The sequence below is a fragment of the Takifugu flavidus genome, chromosome 9, assembly GCF_003711565.1.
Source record: "Takifugu flavidus isolate HTHZ2018 chromosome 9, ASM371156v2, whole genome shotgun sequence".
In the NCBI taxonomy this organism is placed as follows: Eukaryota; Metazoa; Chordata; class Actinopteri; order Tetraodontiformes; family Tetraodontidae; genus Takifugu; species Takifugu flavidus.
Genome location: NC_079528.1, coordinates 7,550,389 through 7,562,281, shown reverse-complemented (window position 1 = coordinate 7,562,281; position 11,893 = coordinate 7,550,389). Strand labels below are relative to the sequence as shown.

General features: G+C 44.4%; 1 long non-coding RNA gene across 1 annotated transcript; it reads right to left on the bottom strand.

The window, feature by feature from the left end:
* Positions 1–4,471: 4,471 nt before the first annotated feature.
* On the bottom strand, positions 4,472–10,455 carry LOC130531361 (uncharacterized). Its single transcript, XR_008952083.1, has 4 exons — positions 9,791–10,455; positions 7,503–8,828; positions 7,252–7,343; positions 4,472–4,624 (listed from the first exon to the last, which is right to left on the bottom strand). It is a non-coding gene; the product is annotated as an uncharacterized LOC130531361 (long non-coding RNA).
* Between the last annotated feature and the right edge of the window lie 1,438 nt (positions 10,456–11,893).

The following is an 11,893-nucleotide window of genomic DNA, read 5'->3' as shown; positions in this document are numbered from 1 at the left end:
GAGAGAAGAATGCCTTTGCTCTCTAAAGAAAGTCGGAAGACCACCTTGTTAGGCTGGATTTGCATCCAGAGAGCACGTTTATCGCAGAGAGGACACGGCTGCTTTTACCGATCCTGTTATGAGACTTTGACTATTAAAAATGAGCATGCATCACACAGGTCTGAGCAAACCTGAGAAAACAGTGGATTTCCTGTTAGCAACTGTGGATTCGTTACTAAAGCTTTTGGATTCTTTCAGGGTGGTCAGGGTGGTCTTGGTGGACCCCCTCACTGGCCTCCCTCTTCAGGAGAACTGCCTCCTCCTAATAAATCCACATATACCAGGTAATAGCAGATTTCCAGACTGCTTTGGAGATCTTGTCTCCATCAATTGCCTTTTCAAGAACTCTTCCGAAGAGTTCCCGAGAAGAACGCCGTCCGTCCACGTGTTGCCCAAGACTCTCCAGCCTTTTTCAATTAAGCATTTCATTTATGACAGCCGGGGCGACGCTACGCAAGCGTGAAACGTGTGAATGATGGCACTTAGTGAGAAACTACCGTCCACACCTCATTAACTGCCGTCATCTGTTTAGTCGACTGCACGATTAGGGCCAGTCATAAGTCAAATGAGCAATTCAACGCGCCTTCCTCCGGCCCCTATTCCCTCTCGTGTCTTTGGATCTGTGGCGGTTAGAGATGTGAGTCAGAGGATGCTGGCTGTTGTGCTCAATCGCCCCATAAGGGTACTTCCTCCCTAAGTATTGCATTTGTGCTTATCTAGATGCTTGAGATAAGTTAACGTGGACATAAACAAGGGAAGAGAACCGGGTAAAGAACACTAATATAAGCCAGTTAACAGGCTTTATTCTTTTTTTTCTCTATACCCTAGTTTCCATATTAAAATCCAGTTGACGTAGAATTTATTAGCATTCTGCAGAACCCTTTCAGGCTAAAGTTTGTTTTCCAACAGACTATTTAGCTTCAGTCTTGAACAAAGTGTTTCCAGTCATTAGCTAATCTTTCCAACCAGACGTTTCACACGTTGTTTGGGCTGCCGCTTCATATCCGGATTGTGCTGAAACCAAATGAGTTCCATCACCCAAAACGCAGCTGTCACACTGTCATCAGCCACAGAAGCTGCAGCAACATTTCTCTGCCTTATCTCAGCATGAAAGGCTTCATCGCCGTGAGTGTCTTTACTGTTAATGACCATTAACCTGATCTCCCCTCAGCATCCGTCAAGGTGAGGGCGATGCAACTCAAGCAGATCCCAGATACGCTGGTGAATGAACGAATCAGGGCCCGATTGAAAACAAAGCCATGGTGGTGGTGTTCATGTTTCACCAAACGCCCTCAGCTTTGTCTCCGGATTATTATGGGCCAACATCAATGGTTTGAACCCTATACATCTCCTCAGCAGCCATGGTGGCTCAGGGTGTTCTCACCCCCTCTAAAAACCAACAAAACTGCACGGAGGTTTTAAAAAAAACCAACAAAACTTTGATACCCGGCCCGTTCCTGATGACCATATTAGAAATTTATTTTGGACTCCTGTGATCTTGGGAGAGTTGCAACAGATGCTTTATGCTGTTGCTTTGCGTCTAATTGTTCTTTGTTCATATGTGGTGTTTTCACCGAGGAACCATGGCAAAGACAATTTAGTGTCACCTGCAGAGAGACAAGTATTAAAACGTTGCTTCTTCTAATTCTAATTATTCCTACAAGGAACATTTGGAATAAGACTGCCATGTAATACAATTTCTTCATTAGTCAAGTTAAATTTCGCTGCTCTTGTACTTTAACCAGGCTTTTCTTTTTTGTTTGTGGAATCACACCCAGGTGGGTGTCCCGCCGGGTCGGCCTTATCCTGTGATCGCTCATGTCAGCGTGAATCACGGAGCCAAACGCGCCCAGATCTCCAAAAATGAAGCACCGCCGACTCCTTATGCCCAAATGTAATTATGGCATCGAGGATGGGTGCTTGAGGAAACAGCAAGAAACAAATTGAAATTTAAGATGGAAATTCCGACTGTGTCCTGCAGCGTGTAAGTGCTGATGGCGCCCACAAGGCCTGACCTGGAAACAGCACATATATTTCTATATATACATAAATTAAGCCTGGTGTGCTTATATGTCAAACCTCTTCCTTTAGGTCTTTCCTTTTTTCTTTATAGACTTAATTAATTAAAGAAATCTTAATGAAAGAGACATCCTTTTTTGGCCACACTGTTGAAATCATTGGAAGGTCAAAGGTCATCCTAACATATATACTGAGTGGCTGCAGTTTTTGTAGCTTTCTTTCATATACAAAAAATGTACTCGTGGACAAAAAGTGCTCAGGAGACACTTTTTCCTTCTAAACAGCACATTTTTATGTTTCTAAGACACTCACAGGGTAGTTATAAGGTAGTTATTCAGCCCATACAAGCAATGAAAAACATCACAAATTGGGGGAAATTCCATACATTCCACACGTGGCACCCCTACAAACACCGTTACATGCCAGTTCTGTGTCCCCCTGAACTGGACAGATTATTGTTGAAAACCTTGATTTATCCAAACGGTCGTCATGAACCCTGTCATGGCGCACCTCCAGGGCCGAAACATTAACTAGCTACTTAAATTAGTTCCCAGAGTTATCACTCCGTCAGCAGGGCGGCATAACCGCAGCTAAATACAGTACGTGTTCGCCCACGAGCGCTGAAGCTGTCAGCAGGTCGACCACGGGGCGTTCAGAGCGCAGATGACAGGTGGAAGGGCAGGGCGGCTCGGTTGGAATGAAAATGGCGCCGCCTGGACAACATGGCGACAGGACGTTTCAAGAGTCTACTCAGTTCAGAGGACGCGGACAAGAGATGCCGTCCTGAAGAGCTCGCTCTGGAGACGAGGCCGTCCATCAGCCCTCTGAGGTGAAGGGATGGTGGTGGGACTTTCTTCCCCCAAAGCTGTGATCTTCAGGCTTTCGACAATGGCAGATGGGAATGCCTCGATATTAGAAGGGGCCCTCAGCGTGCACGGACACGTCGTGCAAAGTTCAGCCATGTCGCTGCCTCTGCGGCTGCGTATTGTTTGTGTACCGTTTCCTTCGGTGAGTAACATCTGCGAGCGGTGAAAACCTGTGCCTGCTTGCACAAGAACCTTCAGGGTTTGTTCCACTGCTCCGACGGCCACCGACTCCCCAAACCGCTCATAAACTTTGGAAATGAAAAACACCGAGACTGGAGACAAAAGCCGGTTGTCCTGAAAACCCACAAACACCTGCTTCGTCATTAACATAACAGAAGCAACAGCCTTGTTCTAAGCTCTGACATAAATTAACTTGTGTCCTTCTTCATGAAACTGCCATATCTGGTTTCCGGAGACCGCCGGTCCCTTTGGGACTAATGCGTTTTCCTCCTGCTGGAAGGCCGCGCTACCGACGACAGAGACGCTTCATCCAAGCTGTTGAAAATGGCAGCCGCTGGAGCTCATTCCTAATCCAGATATTTCAATCTTGACACTTTTATGGGTGGACAGTCACCGACGTGGAACAAAACAATCCCCTTAGTTACAGTAGCCGGGAATTTTGGCTGCGGCGGAGGGAAGCAGATGTGAAAGATCACATTTCAGATAGACCGAGGGAAAAAAAAAAGACACACAGAAGCCCCAACAAGCCTCTGCAACAGCTCCGTGATGAAGTATGTGGGGAACTTGTGGGGTTTTGATGACCCGCTCCCTTAAAAAAGGAGCCTCTTTAAATGGAGCAAAATGGCGAGACAGCTGAAATCTTGAAATAACCCTCAACACCAAAATCTAGTCACTGCAAGTGGATTGACCTCGCTTTGTAACCGGAGACCTCGCTGCACTTTGGAATTCACAAACTTTCATCTCTGCAGTCAAAACCTTTCATCGCAATCGGCTCGCCGTCTTGATCCGCCGTCAGTTATCCGCCGCGCGGCGCAAACGCCGCCCGCGCTTAAAGAAATCCGGAGTAACCGAGACACGGAAACATTTTAATTACGTGGAGCTGGAGGACGCTTTAAGATGCTTGAGGGATTCACAGCTCCAGTCCCGTGTGCAGATAAAGACTCAGAATGATGTAAAATGGCGGCGGTTAGCTAGACAGAATCATTACCCCAAAACAAATCACCATTACGGTGACTATTCTGAGGATTACTGCAGTACTGCGTCTAAATCTGACACAGACGATCCACATACGTGCTTAGCTGGGGAAGGAAGGGAGCCACATTTCGTCTCTGGTTGTCCACCTTGACATTCCTGAATCAACGAGGGGCGGCCGGCTCTATCGCTGTGTTTAATAATGGTGAGAAAAATGAAAAGATCCTGAAGGTAGCTATACTTCCTGAATGGTTATCTGGAGAGAGAAACAGCGCTGAAATGTAATTTATCGTCGCTGAGCTCGTAGCCTCCGGGGTTCTTCTTCTTCTTCTTCTTCTTCTTCAAAGAAAAACACATCTCAAAAACTAACAAATAGGAAATAAAGGCATTTCACCTCGTATACCCCCTCACCTTAAGGGAGAAGGACACAGGTAAAGGACTGCACAGCCACATACAAGGTTTAAGTCAGTCTGGTCAGTGTTTCGATAACTTCATCAATCCTAGAAAATGCAATCAGATGGAGTCCAACTGTAAGCTGCCACTGCCCACTGGGAGGCAGGGAAAGAGAGAGAGAGAGAGAGAGAGAGAGACATTCATTTTAGCAAGGAGGGCACACAATCTCCCCTTTGTAATTAAGAGTACCCAAATAAACTGTGTGTGTTACCCCTGAAGTGGAACAGTTAGAAACAAATAAAAGGCTAATGAAGAAATGATTGCTCTTTTACAGGAAGAGGGAGCGGAAGGATTTTAACGGTGGCGAGCTGCAGAAAGCCGCTCTGCACACGGCTGAAGACGGAAGCGACGGCGGACCAGCGAATGCGTGCAGGAGATCATTTAGATTCTAGTGCAGTTCAGGAGCTCTCCACCTTCTCTGCTCCTCTACACTCATGCATGTATACATTTAAGCCTCATAAAGTGCGCGGCACCGGCCGGGCCCGTCTGGTTTTACAGGTTTCCTGCTGATTTCAGCCTTGGTCCCTGATTCAAGCTCTTGGCCTGATGGGTACAAGATCACGAGGGTGGGGCAGCAACTGGTGCCGCCTGCCCGTCCCAGGGAGAGGATCACTCATCTGTGGCTCTGCCTCAGGTTCCTTCTTCCCAGAAAGGGTTTGTTCCTGACCCGATACGAGGGTTTAAGGACACGGTACAGATTATAAAACCCTTCAACCCCCACAAGGAAAAGGATTTTTTGGGGATTTGGGGTTTTTAATAAGTCTTGATTCTATTTTGATTTGAAGCTAGTCCAGGCAACCCAAATTTTCCCGAAAGGACGTGGCTAACAGGGTTAGCATTGGAATATCAGGACATACAATTACTCATTTGATGACTAATAGAAGTGTTTTGAATACAGCCAACATTGACGGTTTGACAGTTTTAAGTGCTGAGAGTGACTGTAGACAAATATGCAGTTTGTAACAGGATCAAATGATGAATAATTAATTCTGTGCGTGTGTGTGTGTGTGTTGTGTGTGTGTGTGTGTGTGTGTGTGTGTGTGTGTGAGAAAGTTTTTTTTTGTTTTTGTTTTTTAATTTAAAAAATAAAATGCAGTGATTTCCAGGAAAGCAGCCTCACATCAATCCAGAATCTTTGGAAGTGAAGCTAAAAGGGCTCAAATCTCATCCACAATTGATTATGGACGTCGAACCCAGCGTGCATTAATTCAGTTTATGGCCATTAAAAGGAGAAGAATGCTTGGGCTTGCAAATGGCAAACTTCGACTGTCAACAGCATGATATATGGTGGCTTATTATATTCCCTTCATTATGATTAATAACATAGGAAGGAATCCTCCATTCTTGTCGAGATGGAAAATGTAATTAGCCGCCTTGGCTGGCGTTGCAGCCAGGCATCGCCTTGGCTGCCTGCTTCCCCAGGATAAAACACCCAGTTCACCCGGCAGCAGGCTCAACAACAATGAAAACATATGCGGCTTTCGCTTTTTCTCCATTTTTCATTCATTAAGCTGCATCATTTCTGGACTGGTGCAGTCCCACAAGCTGTTTAATCGTGATAAAACGGAAAAGAAGCATGGAAAGACACCAAAACAGGTTTTTTTTTCAAATTTAAATCCCATTAGTGTGGTGGGGTTTTGCACCCGGTGACGACACACAGCGGCGTGCTCAGGGTGGACTCGGGGATTTGGAGATAGAAGAAGGGAGGAAAGACAGAAGAGCAACAGGAGAGCGGAGGGACCAAGACAAAACAGAAGCTTTTAAACTCACATCTGTCTGTCACAGTAACTCAAGATCAACAAGATGTTTGAGGAAGTTGTGAGGTCATGATGCACAAAGGCTGCTTGACTACAAATAATGAGAAAATAAATTAAAACAACACATTTTTTTAACAGATCTCTGTTCAAAATTACTGCCTTAACAACGACGACGGGAAAATTACTTAAGTTACAAACTGAATTATCTCCAAACTAAAGCGGTTTACACGCAGCAGAGTCCAATGGAAGACAAGTATAATCAGATTCTGTGTTGGGGCTGCTGAATCCAAATGGTTTAAGTGGATGATTGTAGTTTCTAGCTTGTATTTGTTACTTCAAATGATCCTCCTCATCGTCTCAACCGTGAGCAAAACAAGTCAGAGCAGGTTGAGGACACTGCTTTGGTGAATTTTCACCAGAAATTCCTGTTAAACAGGACTGCGTGTTGCGTGAGATAAAGATATAAATACTTAATATATATTAAAATTAATATCTGGGCCAAAGATTGTAAATAAAGCGGAATCAAAAGAGCCCAAATGAACTTGATGCGCCCTCTGGTGGTAGGTTGCAGCAAAGGAAAAGGAAAGACTATAGTGTTTTAATGGCATTAACACAAACTGTGACCTTTTGATCTGTTCCAGCTCTGTGAGGATAAAGATGCTTCACTGAGCTACAACAAAACAGCAGGAAATGCACCTGCATCTTCATCATCACGGTGGAACACAAAACCAGGAGTCATCAAACACTTAAACACACCTGAGAGCAACTGAAACACACACACACACATACACACACTTGGCCCAGGCAACAATTAAGGATGGCGACCTACATCGTGATCATGGCTGCAGTTTAACACCTTACACCTGCCCCCCTCCCTTCCTCTCAGCCATACTGCAGCCTCAATAATAATAAAAAAAAAACGCATTGCATGTGTGTGCGTGCGTGTGTGTCCACGGCAGACTGACCAGCGCTGCCGTTGGAAGCAGGGAAGCGCCGGGGAAAAGCACCAGCAGCAATCGACTGGCGGCAACCTGAGATGGCGGCCTCTCATCCATCACTCCGCGTGTTTCGCCGACGCCATATGAAAACACAAACAAGCAATCAATTGTTTCGCGCACAGCTTGGGGCCTCCTAATAGAGCACATTTATCAGACGCCGCGGTGGTAGCCCCAGCAATACTTTAATTTGCGAGACATTATGTTGAGTTAATGCCTACCAGGTTGCCCTTCAACCGGGGGGACCTGGCACTTTCGGCGGCGCTGCGAGAGCCGGCAGCGCGGCTGTATTGCACTGGGACGCCGGCGTGATGTAAATGATCTCACCCGCTGTAGCTTTAATGGGCCGCGCAATGAATTTATGTGGGAATATTTGCAGAGGAGCCCTGCATTGTATCATGGCGTAATTAGAGAGCAAGAACCGCAGCGCCCGGTGCGGAAGCTGCTGCAAGGCCGGCTCTGTTTTGTCCTCCGACCGCCCCTCGTGTGATTGGATGAGGGAGAGCCTGCTGGAGAGGGGGGAGGCAGGGGGGAGGGAGGCCAGGCACTCTAATAATGATGTACCCTCAGGCCTAATGTGCCATCTCTCTCTTTCTCTCTCTGCACACACACGCTTCATTCTTTCCTGTACAAAAGCCTGTTTTTTCATTCATGCAGCAGTAAATTCAGACTTTAATTTCATTGTTTTGCACACGAACGAGGCTTCAGTCTCAAAAAGCAAACATTTTATTCATCTTTTAACAGTCAATCTGCGGAATTAAAAAGAGAACTAGCCGGGGAATGAAAGCAGGAAGGATACATTTAATAGTTTTTAAAAATAAAAAGAAACAAAAAGAAACAACGACCAATTGTCTGTTTTATTTTACTTTCGCTGTTACATTCATATTTTTCTTTATTAGACTGTCAAATTTTAGCACATAGCTCAGTTTATTGACACGCTGTTGCCACAGTTACGAGTTCCAATTTATTTCCGTGTATTCCTGGAGAAAAGGGGAATCATAGAAATATGCAGTCCTCTTAAAAACATAAGAAAGGCGACTGTAATTTTAAAATTTGGAAAATAATACAAATTGTGCTCTAAAACCATCATCTTTATATTCATATCACCAATAACAACCAGAAATACAGAAGCTATTAAAAACATTCATTTACCCCCCCTTTCACCGTAAAATGTAATAGCAGGCCTAATAATGGGGGCAATAATAGAGGCTAAAAATTGAAAATCATGAAATCAAATCACAGATCATGTGTTTAAAGTAGCTAAAATAAGTGACGGAACAAATGTCTTTAACTTCTATTTAACTTATGTGTTGACTAACATTAAGGCCTCCATGACATGAGGGTATCATTTATGATCCATTTATAATTATCAGACAGACGTCAGCCTCATCACCCCCCCACCCCCCCACCCCCTGCTCTCTCCAGATTGGCCTCGGGGCAGCTCCCGCCTGCTGCCCGGGGATGGAGCCGCTGAGCTCGGCCTGACAGGCGGCTGGTGGCTCCTCAGTGCGGCGGAGGAAATTAAATTAGAGCTCCTGTTGGCCGCTCTGTAAACAAGACAGAAGCCAAAGAAACGGCCAGTTACACTGACGCACGGCGCGTGTGGGGAGCAGAGATGGCGTCCAGAAACAGGCTGCGCACACAGATCTTTGACCTTTTTGTTTGTTTGTTTGTTTGTTTATATTTTATTTAGTATCATCTTTAACCTTTTACGCGGTTGAATGTGCTCAAACATCGAATCGGTCCATTAATGAGCCGATTGAAGACGTCAGTGGCAGCAGCATATTTGCAGTATTTATCATTATTAAACTCGTTTTTTCCTCTGAGAGAAAATGGGGATTTTTGTGATTTTGCGCAGGAAAAAAAGGAATTAGCGTAATTTAATCGATTTTTATTACAAATCCAGATTACAATTATACATTTGAAGGCAATCATTATTATCATTCTAGCTTTCTCAAATCAAATAAGAGACGTTCCTACTATAGAACTACTAATACTGCCACTACTATTACTAATAGTAATAAAAACAATAATAAAAAATTAAAACTAAGTCTGTCCCCTCCTCTTCATTCTTCTCACAGTCACAATAAAGTTTAGATGAAAATGGCGATCAGAGTCAATAAAAAAGATGGTCTTTATCAAAGCAAATTAGATTCAACTAAATAGTTCACCGGAGGGGCCAGAGCAGTTCCTGTAATTCACTTTAAGGTTCACCAACTTACTCAATAAAGCCCTGGCCAGGAATCTAACTGATGTCTAATCGATAAGTTTATCTGAGGCGAACAGCTGGGAAGAGCAAAATGAATCGGTCTGCATTCGAGAGGAAGAGGAGCAAAAAAGAGGAGAGGAATCTGACGTCGAGTAATGAAATGACGGGTTTTATTTCACCTTTTTGTGTCCATTTACACCCGCGCCCCAAACCAACCGGAGCCTCGGTGCGCCACAGTAAAAGCAGGTCAATAATAATAATAATAATAATCACAATAATAGTAATAACAACAACAACAACCTGTAAAGCTGTCTGCCGTGACATCCCTCCATCCTCACCGTCCCAGCCTGCATTTCTCCTCTCTTCTTTCATCACCCCCCTCCCCTCCTCACCACTCTGTCCAGTTTTGAGTCGTCTGATCCGGGCAGGAGGCGCCAGGTTTTCCCCTGAGGGGAGGCGAGAAGTCAAGGACTGAAGCCTCCAAATGCAGAATAATGTAATTCTACACTCTCAGTAAAGAGGGTTCGGTGTGCAGGCGGGTGTCTGGAGGAACCCTCAACACTCTGAGCAGTAAAGATCCTCCTGCAGGGCTCACGCGATCTCACGGGTCAGTCCTGCTGGTCTGCACATCATTTCGGATCTTCATTAGCAAAATGTTGTTGAGCTGTTTTCAAAAGAATAATTAGCAGTTTTCTAAACTAGAGATATACTCTGGTCACATCAGTAGAGGTAATGATGATATTTAATCTGTTAGATCTTCATGAAGAGCTGGTCTTCAGCTAAATAAAAATGTGCTTAAAAACAGAAAAATCAAATGGCCGCAGGCTGAAATCAGCAGATTACAGATGTTCAACAGCAAATCTTTGACAAATCAGCCCGAGGAAGCGTTTCTGCGGCGACAAGAAGGAAATCCTATCCTCAAGTTTTGCCTCCCTAGATGATATGTTCTACTCTGATTGTAACTTTGGTAACGCCTCGATGTGCTGCTAAAGGATTAACCTCTAAAATTCAATATAGGTTTTTCTTAAAATGGAAACAAAGAAGAAAAACACACAAGCTGTAATTAAATGTGCTGTAGCTTAAATTTCTGTTGAAAATCTTAGTGGAAATAGTTAGTGGCCTTGTTGGCCTCTTTATTAAGGGTAAAATTGACCTTTAACCTGGAGACAGGAGGTGACTGTGAATCCTGGTAATATTAACTAATGTTGTCCATAATAATGAAAAAATAAACATTTTCCTCTGTGTTTTTGTATTATGCTCTCCAACATATTCTGTGTCTAAAATTGCATCCATTTAAACGTTGAAGTTGTGGACGGACTCTGAACGGTCCCAAAATCTCAGGACATAAAGACGATTAAAAGTGTTTTAATCCCAGGAAACAGTGATTTTGTGACTAAATAATGCTGCTCTGCTTTAATCCTGTTAACGAGTCCTCTCCTGCCTTCATCACGATGAAGACTCTCCAGGAGACGCCTGAGTTTTAATGCTGCTGCCACTATTTCAACTTGTACGTGTGTTTATTTTTACTGTCTATTCAGGCATGTTGAAAGCTGCAGTTTAAAATAAAGTTAAGGGGGGGTTGATAGAAACAGAGATGGGTCTTTGATGTTTACAGCTCGGTTGAAATCCAAAACATCAAAATGTGGCCTGAGAAAGAGGAAAAAGATGACAGAGCTCGTCACACTAATCTCTCTCTCTCTCTCTCTCTCTCTCTCTCTCTCTCTCTAATTCCAGATGTCAGTTGAAATGTGGTGGTTATCGGACAACTTAGCGGCCAGACATCCATTATCGGACGCAGCGGCTGTCTGCTCTCTCTAGACAGTTTTTTTTTCTTTTATAAAGTTTGGAGGAAACTTCTCAGCACCAATCAGCACGCGAACCATCGTTTCCTTTGATTTATCAATCAAACTTTAATCTTTAATTAGTTCGACTTCGTAATGACCTCGGTCGCATTAGCAGACGCCATTAAATTAACCAAACTTGTGACTATATCAGTTAATCTAAAGGTTCCAGTGTCATTTCGTGATTATCTCATGGCCTGTGATGAACAACCAACCGTTTAACCAACTGCTCAGCAGCAAATAGTGCAAAACATCTTCTGACTGGGGCGTTTAAGCACCTGCGAGGCCGGAACACCTGCATCTCACTCCGGCCTTTTTTTTTGTCTTAAATTGCCTTTTCTGACCCTTAAACCAGGCCTCAGCCGGGTCATCAGTCAAGTTTGCGCGTGCCGACTCTCCCTTTTTGCCTTTGTCTTTCATTTTGGCAGCAGTCCCCGAACCAGGAGGAAACCTACCGGTAGGTCACTGATGTATCGGGGAGGCAACTGTGACAAATTCCTTTTGTCTCCGCTTTGCTGGTACTTTATTACCCAGATGAGCAGCGTGGCCTGGAGATAACGAT